The sequence below is a fragment of the Alligator mississippiensis genome, chromosome 5, assembly GCF_030867095.1.
Source record: "Alligator mississippiensis isolate rAllMis1 chromosome 5, rAllMis1, whole genome shotgun sequence".
NCBI classification, from domain to species: domain Eukaryota; kingdom Metazoa; phylum Chordata; order Crocodylia; family Alligatoridae; genus Alligator; species Alligator mississippiensis.
In genome coordinates this window covers 84,779,272-84,795,093 of record NC_081828.1, presented here as the reverse complement: position 1 = coordinate 84,795,093, position 15,822 = coordinate 84,779,272, and the positions used below count along the sequence as shown (strand labels likewise).

At 46.0% G+C, this 15,822-nt stretch overlaps 1 long non-coding RNA gene across 1 annotated transcript in view; it reads right to left on the bottom strand.

Moving 5' to 3' along the window:
• LOC106740490 (uncharacterized) overlaps positions 1-15,822 on the bottom strand; it is a 74,801-nt gene that overhangs the window by 15,808 nt on the left and 43,171 nt on the right. The window contains exon 3 of the long non-coding RNA XR_009462486.1: positions 9,909-10,067. This is a non-coding gene — a long non-coding RNA (uncharacterized LOC106740490). The remainder of the gene's footprint in view (positions 1-9,908; positions 10,068-15,822) is intronic.

The following is a 15,822-nucleotide window of genomic DNA, read 5'->3' as shown; positions in this document are numbered from 1 at the left end:
TATTTAAATCATTTAAAATGAATAGTAACTGGAGAAGTGAAAAAGTCAAGGTATTTGATTTCAATATTTAAAAAAAAAAACACATTTTGATGTATCATTTCAAAGCAATTGCTACTATTTTTTAGCTCTATAATGATCCCAAAACTATCTTCTCTTTCTCCACATTACATGTTTTATTTTGGATTGACCAAGGTACTTGTGAAAAGTGTTTCTAAGTTCTTTGGTGTGCTCAAAGAACTGAACAATCAGTGATGTACACAACTCTAGTCACAACTTGCACAAAAACAAAAAAACAAAAACAAAATTGGTTTAAGATAATGAAGTGACAGCCTTAATTCTAGCATGTGGTAACCTGTTGATTTTATAATTGTAAACATAATTTTTAAAAAACAAACAAAAAAACCCACACAAAACTACATTTTATACATACATACACAAACAAATTGTTCTCAGCCCCCCATGTAAAAGAAAACATTCATGCATCTTTAATGCCAGCTCTGACAGCAAACAATGCATTATGCACCTTTGCCACAGACCTGCCTCCTCCTTTCTCAATGGCCAGTGTTTTAGGGTGAAAGGTTTTGTTCTAAGGTGGAAAACATATGAGTATTGATAAGTAGGTATTAGGGGTATGTGAAGTGGGCTGTATTCAATTCGAATTTGGCCTGATTTGGGGGACAGTGATTTGATTTGCTGATTCAGATCACTGTCCCGATTCGACTTGGCCAAATCCAAATCAGAAGATTCAATTCTGCTTTGGAGAATCAGCAACTCGACCATTGCAGCTTTATGCTTTTTCTACATACCTTGAAGTACCAGGTGTGATTCGTGAACACTGAGATGCTGGGGCGGATAGAGTGTCCCACAGGAGCATGGGGAGCCACCCCCACGCCCCCTGCCCATGTGCTCGGTGGTGGACCCAGAAGTGGACATGAGTCACACCTGGTACCTTGAGGTATGTAGAAAAAAACCCCAAAACATATAAAGCTGTGTCTATGGCCGACTCATCAAATCTCTCTGAATCAAATCAGGGGCTTCTGATTCAATTCAGAGAGATTAAAGGGTCTCCCAATTCCTTTTGGGATTTGGAGATTCAGCTGCCGAATCAGGCCAAATCTCCTCTGAATCAAATCAATGACCAAAGCCATGCACAGCCCTACTAGGTACGTGCATAATTGTACTGGCTGAAGAGTGAATGACAGAAGTTCTATTGCTAGACAAAAACAAGTACACAGACTGAAGCAACTGAAGTCACTGTTCTCCACAGAGCTTTTTTATACTCGTGAAAGTACAGGAGAAGACCTGGTTAGGAATGCTCTGGGCACTGACAGACATGAAGCTCCCTGCTGTAACTCACAGCACTTCACATAAAGTGCCATGCATTACAGCAACCCCCTCAACCCAACAAAAGTTCAGTGTTGGGGTTGGGAGGATAAGGGAATAAGCTCCACTTTGGATCCAATCCAGAGGGAGCTCCATATCTGCAGCTTCCCTCCCCTCACTGCCCTGCCTCCCTCACCTCTATTCTGGTGCTGTCTGCACAATGGGTGGAGGAAGAAGGAAGGGAAGGGAGCTCAGGCTGGGGTTTTCCCATTCTGTGCTGGAGTGGGGCAGGTAGATTAGAGCCTCCTGCCTTGAGGATGCTCCAATCCACTCCCCCTCCTCTCCACCCTGCCTGCCAAGCACAGGCTGGGCAAAGCCCAGCACAAGCTCCTCCCCTCCCTTGTCCCCACTCTCGTCATGAAGACAGCACCAGGGTGGGCTAGGCTGCATCAGCCCAGACCTGATCAGACAGAAGTCAAGGAAGGCATCTCAGCTTCAGAGCGCCTTCATCTGAACCCTCATTACATGAGGGTTAAAATTTGTTGTGCTATCAGGCACTTTTAAAGTGCTCTGTAGCCATGCACTTCTGTCAGGACATGCTTGCAGAGCGCTTTCAAGGAGCCAATCACATGACAAAATTTCACTTCTGTCAGTGCCCTCTGATTAAAAATAGGTTTCCCTAAGAAAATGCTAATTCAAAGCAGAGAAGGTTTTATAGCATCATCCTGGTTTTGACATGATTCTGTTGTAGGTCATGGTTCCATCAGACCCACAGGTTCCTGCCAATTTGCTTGGAGGATTGCTAGGAATTCCACAGTACTGAGTGTCTGCAGGTTTTGGGCTGTCCTACCACACAGGCAGCCAAAGGACCAGGGACTTCTGCAGTCTGGGCCAACAGAAATCTCTGAACTCCTACAGATGTGGGGAACCAGCAAGCCTAGAAGCCAGAAGTCCAGTTCCAGTCTGTATGAGACAGAAGCTTCCAGAGCTGGAAGCTCTGGCAGCTGCCGACAGAAACTGACCTGATTCTTGTCAGCTTCAGTCAGCAGTTGCCAAATATACTGGTACACTCCCCAGGGTAATTGTTCCAAAAACACTTTTAAGCATTTTCAAGTGTTTCAAGTTTTAGGTTCTGTGAAAAATTTTCAAGTTTTGGCCTTTCCTCCCAAACTGAGACAAACTTTTTCTAAAAAGAAATGTGAACATTATGGCAGCACAGAAATTCAGTCTCCTTACCAGGGGACCAGCATTATCCACCATTGTGGCTAACTTTAATGAGAGAGTTAAGGGTAAAGAACAAATGCAAGGGGGAAAATACAAAAGAGTGATATGTAATAATGATCAGAGCGAAAGCCAATCACCTGCTCAAGTTTTGTTTTTTTTCCCAATCACAAAATGCAAAAACCACAGGACACTCAAGGAAATATCTACTTAGGATACCCTGGCCATAAAACATAGGAAGGCACCAGTGTAGACAACACTTCAGGGTTGTTCCTAGCAGTCACTCTCCAGCATACCAGAGACTAAGGGCTCAAGGGTGCTTCACCAGGCACATTTTTTTGAGCTTGCCTTTGGGAGCCACTGAGTGTTCTGGACCATCTTGGCCAGGTGTTGACATTTGGATGGAGATACAGACCTGTCTGCAGGGTCCTAGCATCAGTCTTGTCCCCATTAATGCTAATGTCAAAGCTCCCATTGATGTCAATAGGTGCAGAATCAGACCACATCAATGTTCTTGTTTTGCCTGGCTCTGGAAAAGTACATAAATAGATTGTGGGCAGGACATGTCCCTCAAAACTTAAGTAGTAAACACTGGAGAATGTGAGAAAATTTAAATAAGTTGTGAATGGAAAATTAAGTGTGGAACTCAATGGTAGCAAACAGGTGAAAAAGAAGAGATGGGGGATTTTTTTTTCAAAATTGCTCAATACTTGCAATATTCAATTTCTTGTCAATGGGCATTGATTGGCATTAAGGACAGCAGTTAGGTCAGGCTGAGCCCTTTCAAAATTGTACCTTAGAAGATACTATCATTTATACTCTCTAGTTTACCAAAAACTGGAAGTGTTACCAGTCCAGTATAGAGCTCCAGGGCACAAACTGACCACTGGCTCGAATCAAAGAAAGATTGCCATCTGCCTATACAATGACTTGGTGCTCAGAAAGGTAACAGATTAATGACCCTGGAGAATGAAGCCTACCCCATTAATAGGTACCTACCTTAACAGATGAGAGGAACTGGGGTAGAGAGTTGAAAGCCATCCCTAGGAGCTAGCAGACAGTTCAACTCAGGGGTGATTGGTGCCTCCTGAGTTTGGGGGGCACAATTTGTGGGCAGGCCCAGGGGCAGGCCAAAAGCCCCATATCCACTCCTATACTTCTGCGCCACAGCTTACTGTACCCCCCACCAACATGCCAGCAGCCCATGCAGCAAAAAAAAACCAAACTGCCTCATCTCACACGGTGCTGAGTCAGGGGCCAATCTCAGGGGAGGCACATACCCCCACATGCTCCCCTTATCAGTCACCTGTGGTTCAACCCATACCTTACCTCTGTGCTGATCTTGCCACTAACACTGTCTTCACTCGGAGACCAGTCACTGAGGAACCCCCTCCTCCACCCCGGTTGTCAGCTGGCCGCTGGGGGATTCCCCCCACCCCCAGTCATGCCCCGCTGGTGCCCCCCAATACTCAGGAGGCACCAGTCACCTATGCAAAGAACTGAACTAAGAACAACACAGACCACCAGAAAAGGCAGTATATGGCAAACTTCTAGTCACTTGCAATTGGAAAAAAAAGAAAAAAAGAAAAAAGTTGAGAGGTGAAAGAGCCCATCCATATCCCATTACCAAAACCACCTGCCTACAGTTGTGGGGAGTTTTTAAATTAAAAATAATCTTAAAATGATGTGATGAACAGTCTGAAATAGCAAGGATACATCCCAAAGTGCTGAAGCCAGTGATCTGTTACAGACCAGGATGACTCACACCTCAAAAAACAAAACTAAATATAATCTTATGGACAAGTGTGTTGAATGCCTCTTCTGTTCCCTGGAGATTTAGGGCACTTAGCCCATATTTCTAAAGGCCTAAAAGAAATATTATTTTTGTATATAAACACAACTGCAGGTCACCTTTCATTTTAATTGATGGTGTTGGGTGTACATTGGAGAAAGTATTGCAATTCTCTTACCTTTACATATGGAGGTTGCCAAAAACTTTTGTTAGGCCTTAGGCAAATGACATCTGAAAGATTCCTTATTGAAGTAACATACATGTTAACTGAATACATAAGAAAGGAATCCATTAAAACTTGGGGAACAAGGAAGACTAATGCACAATAAAAAATGGATCCAGTTATTTACTTGATCTTGAGCTACGTGGGCTCCAGAAGTTGAGGATGTTGGCTACAAAAGACCAACTGATGGGATCATAATAAATTCTAGTTTATTAGACATGATGTGAAGTTACCAATAGAACCATAAATGCAAAGTTTGAGTCATGGGTGGTGCTGGTCACCTTAGCACATACACATGCACTCACTCACACCCATGTAGTATAGCGTATAGTAGCTGCTGTAGCAACTGTGGGAGCACTGGTGTCAGTATATCTACCTACCTGAGGCCCTGGAGTCTGCTGCCAAAGGTCAGCTTCCTTCAACGTGATGTCTTCTCCAGAAAGGGGGTTGCCTGCTTGTCCTTCTGTCTCGGTAGGTCAGGTGCTGGATGAGAGGGTGCCACTGAGGGTCACGCTTCACTGACTTTTATCCCTTTCTGGCAGACTTGTGTGATCCCCCAGCATCATCTTGGCGACCCAATCTGGAGGTCGCTGTCCCACATGGGTTGAGTAGTACATGACAGCTCTTAGTCACAGTGGTCTCTACCTGCTGGTACCTGAAGTTTCAGGAGTCTACCCTTGACTTATTGACTGTATTGTCATGGATTACAGGAATAGTCAATAGAGTGGGTGCTTAGTTCTAAGAATCAGTTCCTTGGTTTGATTAGCTTAAAATGGCTTTTAGAGTAGAGTTTTGTAATGATAAGTTTCTCTGGCTAGGTTATTGTCACTTAATGGTCAGAGGTACTTGGTTTGTAATTCATGCTCACATTCATTCAAGGGACCACCCAATATAGCAGGTTTTATCACTTTACAATTACAATTTCAATGCAGTTTTTAACAATGATCCAGGGTATAACTTCATTTTACAGGAAGTACATACCATAAGGGTTTAAAAGTATAAAATATAAAATACAAGATGCCATGGTAAGGATGAGACAGATGAAATATAAAAATGTACTGTGAGAAATATATAAAAATGCAATGTGAGGTAGTAAGGATCAGAGGCTACTGGGGACAGTAAGTGAGCTAGGTTAGCACCAGGATATATTTACAGTCTTCGAAGTGGATATTTTAGTTATTTGATTTTCTTTAGGTGACACTGAGCTTAATTGAGATGTAGATGTAGTTTTTATATTTCTCCTACAGAACATCACTTCAGCTTTCTGGCTTGCTCCAAGCCTTGCCAAACCCATGCAATGAGTGTGCTAGGTCTCTGCCAATACTTAGAAGGAAAAAGAAATGCACAAAATATGGGGGTGCGGGGGGATGCAGGCAAGAAGGGGCTTCTGTTATATCAATGTCCAGAAGGAAAAGAAAATGTACAAAGGGGGTTTTCTGCTACAAGGAAATAGTGTCTGAAGACCAGTCGAAGTCAGGAAGGGGCAGAAGCCACAGACATAGCTACTTAGTTCCATGAAATGTCTATGGTGACATCTTCTCCCCAAATGGGCTTGAACTAGGTACTTTTAGGCATAATGCCAGGAGCTTGGGAAAAGATGCAGACTTCTCTGCCTCAGCCCTTCCAAAATAGGAAGAAACTATTGTCTTTTTTCTTGATTAAATGCAGCCTTTCCACCTCTGCAATTTTCTCACATCCAATAGAAGTGCAATTAATTTATTACAGAAACACTACAAGAGAAAGTCATAGACTAGCAGTGAACTTCAGGGCTGCTTTTTGCCAGAGCAATAAAAGACATTTCAAAATGTCTTGTTTTTCTGAAAAAAACATTTTGTTCATAGATTGTAAGGCTGGAAGGGACATCAGCAGATCATAGGGTCCAGCCCCCTGCACCAGGCAGGAAAGACAGGTGGGGTCAGGTAAACCCTAGCAAGATGTCTATCCAGTCTCCTCTTAAAGATTTCCAGGGTGGGTGATTGCACCACCTCTGGAGGGAGCTTATTCCACAGTCTGGACACCCTGCTTGTGAAGAAGTTTTTCCTAATGTTGAGTCTGAAATGGTCTTCCAGGAGTTTTTGGCCATTACTGCTGGTTCTCCCCAAGGGTGCCCTGGTGAATAGTTGTTCACTGAGCCCCTGATGTACTCCCCTGATGTAGCGGTAAACTGTTATCTTGTCCCCCCTCAGCCTTCTTCAGGCTGAAGAGTCCCAAGTCCCTCAGCCTTTCCTCATATGGCTTGCCAGGCAAGCCTCTAAATCATACAGGTGTCCCTTCTCTGGACTCTCAGTCTCAAATTGTACCACATCCTTGATAATGTGCAGGGCCCAGAACTGGATGCAGTGCTCGAGTTGGGGTCTCACCCAGTGCCACGTAGAACAGAAGAATCACCTCCCTGGTCTTGCTGAAGATGCACCGATTGTTGCATGCCATAGTATTATTTGCCCTGATAGCAACAGAGTTGCACTGCTGGCTCATATTCATGCTGTGGTTTATTATTACCCCCAGATCTCTTTCATTTGTAGTGCTGGTCAGGTTGGCATTGCCAAGCCTGTAGGTATGCAGGGGAATCTCTGTCCCCAGGTGGAGCACTTCACATTTCTTGATGTTGAACTTCATCTGGTTCCAACTTGCCCATCTTGCTAGTGTGTCTAGATCTGCCTATATTTGTAGCCTATCTTCAAGTGTGACCGCGCTTCCCCATAACTTGGTGTCATCTGTGAACTCGGTCAGTGAGCTCTTCACTCCCTCATCCAAATCACTGATGAAGATGTTGAAAAGTACAGGACCAAGCACCAATCCCAGTAGGATACTGCTGCCCACTTCTCATCAAGATGACACAGATCCGTTCATTAGGACACTCTGGGTCCTACCCCACAGCCAACTTTGTACCCACCTAACCATCTTGCAGTTAAGCCCACCATCTTCCAATTTTCTCACAAGAACATCGTGGGATACCAGATCAAAGGCTTTATGGAAGTCAAGGTATACAATATCCACCACTTCTCCCTTATCCAGGTAACAAGTCACCCAATTATAAAAGGAGATAAGGTTGGTTAGACAAGACCTGCCTGGGACAAAGCCATTTTGGTTGTCATTCAGAATCCTACCTTCTGCAAGCCTATCACACATAGACTCCTTAATGAATTTTTCCAGGATTTTCCTTGGGATAGAAGTTAGGCTAATTGGCTTAGTTACATGGGTCCTCCCTCCTCCCCTTCTTGAAGATAGGCACAACATTGGCCCTCTTCCAGTCCTCAGAGACCTCTCCAGAGTGCCACAAGTTTGGGAACAGTTTCTCCAGGGGCTCTATGATGACATCAGCTAGCTTCTTCAGCACCCTAGGATGGAGTTCATCCAGTCCTGCTGACTTATGTATGTCCAATTTCTTTAATTGATCACACACCAGTTCTATGGCAACAGTAAAGAAGCAGTCATTTCTGCCCTGCTCATCCTCTACCCTATTTGGCTTGATTTTCCCCATGGCCCAGTGAAACACCGAGGCAAAGTAGTCATTCAGAAGTTCAGTTTTCTCCTGTGTTGGTAACCAGCTGTCCTGAGTTGAGCAATGGCCCCACACTCCCCATTGTTTTCCTCCTGTTCCCTATGTACCTCAAGAAGGACTTCTTGTTGTCCTTGATTTGTCTGTCTTGCAGACGGTGAACACGATGGTTTCATGCTCACCGTCACCCAGGCTACCCTCTATTTTTAAGTCGGTCACCAGGTCATCTCCTTTGTCCAGGACCAAGTCAAGCAGAGTGTTACCTCTGGTTGGTCAGTGCACCTCCTGAGCCAGGAAGAGCCCTTCAATGAAGGTCAGGAAGGAACATGACTGGTCCAACTTGGCTGAGCATTCCTCCTAAGAGATGTCTGGATAATTGTAGTTGCTCATGACTACCATGTCCCATGCATGCACAGTTTTTGTCAGTTCTTGGGCAAACTCCAGATCGAGTTTCTCCCCCCAGTTTCGTGGTCTGTAGTATACACCTACAGTTAGGTCTCTTTCTCTGCACCCCAGCACAGCTTGACCCAGAGGGTTTCAAGCTGCTCTTTTTTGGAGCCGATGTCAGCCTCCAAGGAGGAGTATTTCTCCTTTATATAGAGAGCTACACCTCCACCTTTCCTCAAAACCCAGTCCCTTCTATGCAGGGTGTAGCCCTCGATGGCTACGCTCCAATCACGTGAGGAGTCCCACCAGGTGTCTGCAATTCCTACTAGGTCATACTGCCCATCGGAGAGCAGGAGGGCTAGCTCCTCCTGCTTGTTCACCATGTTCCTAGCATTGGTATACAGGCACCTGAGTCCTCCTGTTGAGACCCCCAGCTTTCTGTCATGCTGAAGGAAGGTTATTCCCTCAGCTCTTTCAGGAGCTGTTCTCCCTAGTGTCCCTATCTATGGAACTTTCTTGTATGTTGATCCCCAGGTAAGCTCTAGTCCAGGGGTCGGCAAACCCTGGCACGCATGCCGAGTATGGCATGTGAGGCCATTTTGCTCAGCACATCATGACCAGTCCCAGCTCTGGGTAGCTGCTGGAGCCCAGGCTGCTCCCAGCAGGGCTTGCAGCATCCCAGCTGCCTGCTGGGAGCAGCCCAGGCTCCCGGCTGGCAGCAACTACCCAGAGCCGGGGCTGGCTGTGGCCGGGAGGCTGCAAACAGCTGCGCCAGGCTCTGGAGCCCTGGCATCAGCTCTGTACCGGTGTGTGCACCCACACATCAGAGCGGGCAGTGAGGAAGGGGCCTGAGGCAGCGCAACCGTGGTCTCTCCCCTGCTCCCGGCACAGAGCTGATGCTGTAGCTGGGAAGCCCAGCACAGTTGTTTGCAGTCTGACTGCTGCAGCTGCCCAGAGCCCAGGCTAGCTACTGACAGCTGCAGTGGGCTCCAGAGCCCAGTCACCAGCTCTGTGCCGGAAGCAGGGGGAGAGACCAGGGTTGTGCTGCCTCAGGCCCCTCCCTCACTGCCTGCTCCAATGCACAGGTGCATGTGCTAGTACAGATCTGATGCCTGGGCTCCGGAGCCCAGCACAGCTGTTTGCAGCCGGCCCCGGCTCTGGGTAGCTGCTGCCAGCCACAGAGCCAGGGCTGGGGGGCAATGGGCAGCAGGGCTGGAGGGCAGGGGCTCTGGGTAGGGGGCAAGGGGAACAAGCAGGGCATCCTGCCACATACCTCCTGCCCTCATTTTGTTTTTCTGGCATGCTAGCGTTCCAGCACTGTCCAAGGTAAGCATTGTGGGAGGTTTTGGCATTCTGACCAAAAAACATTGCCTACTCTAGTCAGTGTTTCCCAGTCCCCCAGTGAACTCAGTTTAAAGCCCTATCTAGAAGATCAGCAATCCTGGCTGAGGACAGGAACTTACCTCTTCATGCGAGGTGAATGCTGTCCCTTCCGAGAAATCCTTTATCCCAGAAGTGTGCGCTGTGGTTGAGAAAACTGAAGCCCTCCTGGTGACACCACTGTTGAAGCCATTGGGTGACTTCCTTGATGCAGCCTTCCCTCCTTGGACCATGGCCTGCAACTGGGAGCACAGAAGAAATGACTACCTGGGCCCCCAACCCCTTGAACCCAGCTCCCAGAGCCCTGTAGTCACTCATGATCCAGTCTGGATTGCTCCTGGCTGATTCATTCCCACGTAGATGAGAAACATGGAGTAGTAATCTGAGGGCTGGTCTAGCTTGGTAATTCTCACCACAATGTCTCTGATGTGGCCTCCAGGGAGGCAACAGATCTCCCGGGCTAAGGGGTCTGGACAGCAGAGGGGATGCTTGGTGCCCCACAGGAGGGAGTTCCCCACCACTACTACCTTGCACCTCCTCTTGGGGGTGGCAGCCTGCTGTTTACCTTCCTCCTCCTCTGCTGTCACCATCCAATATTCAAGTCAAAACTGCTTCTTTAGCTTCATGATCAACAGGCAGTGACCCTTAGAGATTGCTGTGCTGTGACTCGGGGTCTTTTGTTGAGCAGACCCACAGGAAGAGTAGATTTAAGCTACCATTCTTTCGGAGCCTCATAACACAAGAGTATGGCTAATCCCATTTTTAAAAACACTGAATTGATGTTCTGGTAGGAGACATATATTTATATGAAAAAATAGATATGAGTTCAAACAGAAGAGTGTTCTAGCTGCACATAACTGAGAGCTTACTCTTTCATCCCATTTGGGAACAAAATAGATGTTTAGTAGTCAAGAAGCAGATTATGGGTAAATAGCTGAAGAAGGGAAGTCAAGTTTGAAGAGATAAGCATTAAAAGAACCAGCAGGTTATCAAAAACCCATTAAATTTCTTCTGTACACAACAGATGGAAATGATGGAGATATTGGGATGTTTGTGCTCCATCAGATAGTCCAGTATATCTGGGATAGAAAATCTGACTGGGCTAGTGTCCTTTGCCAGACACAGGAAGAAAACCTACCTATTATACCATCTGTATCTGATATAAAGTCCATCTTTTCTGTTTATTCTACTTGCAAGAACCATCCAGCATCCAGGCTAAGATGAAGCGTGGGGAGGTCTAGGTAAAAAAAATCCCCGCTTTCCCGACTAATGGTGCACTTGGGATCTCTCACCTGGAAATGCAGGAGGTCTGGATATCAAAACTTATCTGAGCCATGCAAGTTTCTTGGGGCCAGGTCCCTATAGAGGGTCTGTAGGGTTAGATATCTGGGAGGAAAACCTAGTTTCTTGACCAGGCTACCTGGATTATATCTGAGAGAAAGCTGAGGCTGACACCTCCACAGGAGCAGTAGGACTGTTGACTTAATTTGAGAAAAAGTCTATGACTGGATAAGAATAGCCAGTTCACCAAGGACCTTCAATTGTCAGCCCTGAAACTGTCCCTGAATGGACCCAAAGAAGCCTAACGGATCAAGCTTTTATAAGGCAGTGCCAGACACAGTAGAAAGACACCACTGGAGTATGAACAAGGGTGTATCTATATAAGATGTTTTACTGCACAGTAGACTAATCAACTGCACAGTAAAGTGTCACTATGCAATCATGCAGTAGGCTACTGCATAGTAAAATAGTAGATAACTGCACATTAGCCTATCTGAAAATATGCATAGTAGATTAACTGTGCATTAGCTACCACGCAGTAGGGCATGTGTAGATGCTGGCTGGAAACAATTTGTTCCTGGTCATCCCAGGCAGCAGAGGGCCCACTGCTGCCTGGCTAAGCTTAATGTGGTCAGAGCTGTGCTGCTTGCAGGGACAGCTGTCTCCTTGCCATATGGAGAATCAGGACACCCTGATCACTACATGGCCGGGAGGCAGCAGCCAGAACTGCTGCCCCCCAGTCAGGTGGAGATTAGGTCCATGGGTGGGGAGAGGTGTCCCTGCCTTACAGGAACAGCCACATGGAAAATTGGGACCCTCCCAATCCCCATGTGGCTGCCAGGAAGCATCCCTGCCAGGCAGGGATGCTTCTTTCAGCTACATGGAAATTGGGTCCAATCTCCAGGTGGCTGGGATGCAGCAGTCCACCAGCCCCGTGCCAGCCCTGGGCTGGCACCCAGGGGAGCCTGAAGCTCCCCCAGCTGCTGCAAAGGGGCAGAGCAGGGCAGGGGTGCAGGAACATCCCGGGTCACACCCACTCCAGTTGGCAGCAAATTTGCTCCCAACCTAGGGCACATGTAGACCCTTTCTTTTTTAAAAATGTGCAGTAAATTTACTGTGCATTAATAGGATGTATAGATGCACTCCACAGTGGCTATCAGTCAAAACCAATTCAGATTATGGTGCTGAAGCAGGTAGTGCTGGCGACACTGAAGAATAGGTTCCAAATGAAAATGGTGTGTGTAGAAGTGCTACCAAAGTGGTGGATATCTGTCAACAGGCTCAGTATTGATGGTATAGGATAACTGGGTGGCCCTTGGAAAGACTGAAGTAATTCAATGGAGACTAGCACTAGCACTATAATGAGTTCTCCAATTTCCTAAATCTGATGTGTAGGTCAGGAAACTGATTGCCCTGTATGAAGCAGGGATCATGCTACTGAAGTAGGGAGAAGGCCTTATGCCTTAAGGTGCTAATGCTTCAGGGAAGAATCGAGGTGCTCACTCTCTGCAGCTAAAAAGAAGAGAGTAATTGCATGGTAGAGCGGAGCATTTTTTTCCCCTTCTGCTCAGGAACACAAGGTGGGATTGGCCTACAGCAGACTGTAGAGGTACTACTGAAGCAAAATGTCTCTGACCAGGGAGTGAGACACTCACAATGAGAATGTGCATGTAGAAAGCAAAAGTGATTGTTCTTACATGTGGCAGTTGTTCTTTTTAAACTGCTGTATAGATCAGTAAACTTGTTTCCTGTTTTGGGTTTAGGACACAAGTTACACATAAACCAGCTTAAGTGATCAGAAACTGGTTTAAACCTGTAACAGAACAGAAGCTCAGTGCACATAAAACAGTTTCAGCCACTTTGAAACTGGTTTAAGACAAACCTGGTTGAATGTAGTATCAGACTTAACTGATTTGGGTCAAACCGGTTTATGAAACTTCTGTCCAAGACCCCTTCCTGGTTCAAGTTCAATCAGAGCCCAGCATGCTGGGCTGGCCTGTGTTTTCTGCTCCAGAGAGCAGGGCTGGCCTCACCCCTCTGCTCCCTAGCTGGGAGCAGTGAGGGCTGAATGGCAAGGAGGTGGTGGGAGGCAAGACCAGCTGCGGATGCAGCCCAGTCTACAGGGGGGGACTGCCCTCCCCAGGCAAACTCTGGCTGGGGGTTGGGGCTAGGGAGGGGGTGTTAAACACCTCTCCTCCCTCTCAAACTTAATGCTGGCTGCAGCTGTGGACTACAAATCCCAGAGGCACCTGGAAGCAGAAAGAGGAATTGATCAGCAACCCTGCAGAGTCCTACTGCTGTAATTTTGGACTGGAAATCCCAGAGACCTTGGGGGCAGCAGGAAGAGGAAGGGAACACAGCCAGAGAGCCATACTGTAGCACCCCCAGCTTCTGGCGTGAGCCACTTTAGGCATGTGGCTGCATTTCCTGAATCAAAGTCTGTTCACTTCTGTTTCAATTTAACTTGTGCAGCTTAGACTAACCTGCAAAGACTGAATAGATTCAGCCTTGGGCTTTTTGACTGTGTGTACTTTGCCTTTGTGAGCATCTGAGGCTGCTTACCCAATATGCCTCTGAAAGTAAACAAAAGTGCCCTATTTACTTGAATACAAGACAAGCTTTTTTTCTCCAATTAGCTAGGGTAAAAAAGGCCCTCGTCTTATGTCCACATACAAAGAAACTGCATTAAATACAATGGCTATCATTTAACTTCTGCCAAAAGCTACGTATGTTCACTAATGGGAAACCAACTATGAGGATGATTAAATACAGCCAACACTGAGCGGGACTATGAAACACTTGGCCCATATTGGGCAAACATGCTGATGGAAACTATCAGTTGGTCCTGGCCCCGCCTTGCTCCACCTCCCCAGAAAAAAAAAAAAAATCCTTGCCTCACATTATTCCTGGATCATCACAGCTACAACATCACTCTACCACTACCTAAAGAAGGAGACACAAATGCCATTATGTCATTATAATAGCAGAGCAGTTGTTAAGTAAAATATGCCTGGGTAAACTTAGGAAGAGGACTATATTTCTGCTATAGAGGAAGAGGAAAATTAACAATTATTCTTGTCAATCTGATCTGAGGAAAATTCCTTCCTGATCCCAAATCTGATGTGTGACAAAGACCTGTTAGCCAGACACTGGGAACTTCCTTACTAACGTTAGGAATACCAGTATACCATCCAAGCCAAGCTTCCTTTTAAACTCTTCTTGGGACATCAAACACTGGAAGCCCCACATCACATGCTTCAATCCTATCATATTAGCCCTTTCACAAAATTTGTCAAGATCCACCTTGAAGGAATTCAGGTTTTTTGCCCCCTCTATTTTGTTCATAATGCCATTCTAGAGCTTTACTCCTGTACTCATTCCTCACAGATTGCCTCAATGTCCCATCCCATAATATGTTGGTAGCACATATTCTGTTCAAGGTTGTAGAAATTTGGGTTAAAGCTGCCCAGTGTAAGAGAAACACCAACCATATTCATCTGTATTGGGCCAACCAAGAGTTTCCTGGTTGTCTTCAGGTAGCTTCCGAGGCTACTCCCTGCTTCCATTCTTGACAGAGAATGACCCAACCCAGAAACACCTTTGGCCTTGGTAACTGATAGGAAACTAGCAAATTGCTTCACTCCCGAGCCTGTTCATTCATTCCTAAGGCCTGAAATATCCAAGCTACCTCTCCTGTGACTTGAGGTTTCATCTTGAATTAGGCCTTCTCTAATCCCTTTTAGTAGAAGCACACATTCCTGCTCCTTTTGCTCAAGGGTTACTCTGCCTGTATGCCAATGTGAGAATTCCCATCAGCATTCTTGCAGCACCAGACACTACACTACATATTTGCCTGGATTCCTGCTAGAAACATCTCTACAATTTTTTTTCATTAATTCACTCCAAAAGGAAAACTACAGATTACCTTATACCTTTCTAGCTCCACCTGACCCAACCACACCACTTCATTTAACTCTCCAGGACCAACTATTGAGTTTCCAATTGCCCTTTCCAAATGGGAAGCACTGTGAGAGAGTTTTCCAGCATTGCTGGATCCAACCAATCCAGCAGGCTATACTGTTCAGCATGCAGCTATTATTCTCCTCTTAATTTATAAATGGCTTGATGCTTACCTGCTCTCAGGCAAGCACACTCAAATCCCTCTCACTGCGTGATTGCAGGAGAAGTAGCACTGTCCCACACCCCTCCATTCAGACCCCACTAGTCTTTCTTCCAGGGCAAAAGGAATGGCATACGCTTAACAGAAGTTTCCTCGACTAATCAGGGAATCATGACCACCTGTCCTGTGTCCCACCACAAGTGTCCACTTACCATCATGGTTAGGAAATCCAGATAGCTGCATCCCCTTGGGGGATGTATTTAATGCAGTTTCCTTGTATGCAAATGTTGTCTCATGTGGAGCTAGAAAGTGGTTGGGTCAAGTAGAGCTAGAAAGGTATAAAATATTCTGTAGGTTTCTTGTAAAGATGGTGAAGTCCAGAGAAAAGGAGACAATTTATTCTAGTCATCTTTCCTTTGTCTTTTTCCATAGCTCAAGCACAAGTGTGTCTAACCCAGCACATGAAATCAGATTCACACCAATGTCGCATTCCACCCTTTTAATTTTATTTAGCAGCATTTTTCATTTAGGTGTCATTTCAATTTGGCATTCAAAGGAGACCCATGTGTTCACCAACCAGTACAAGGAATTCTCCT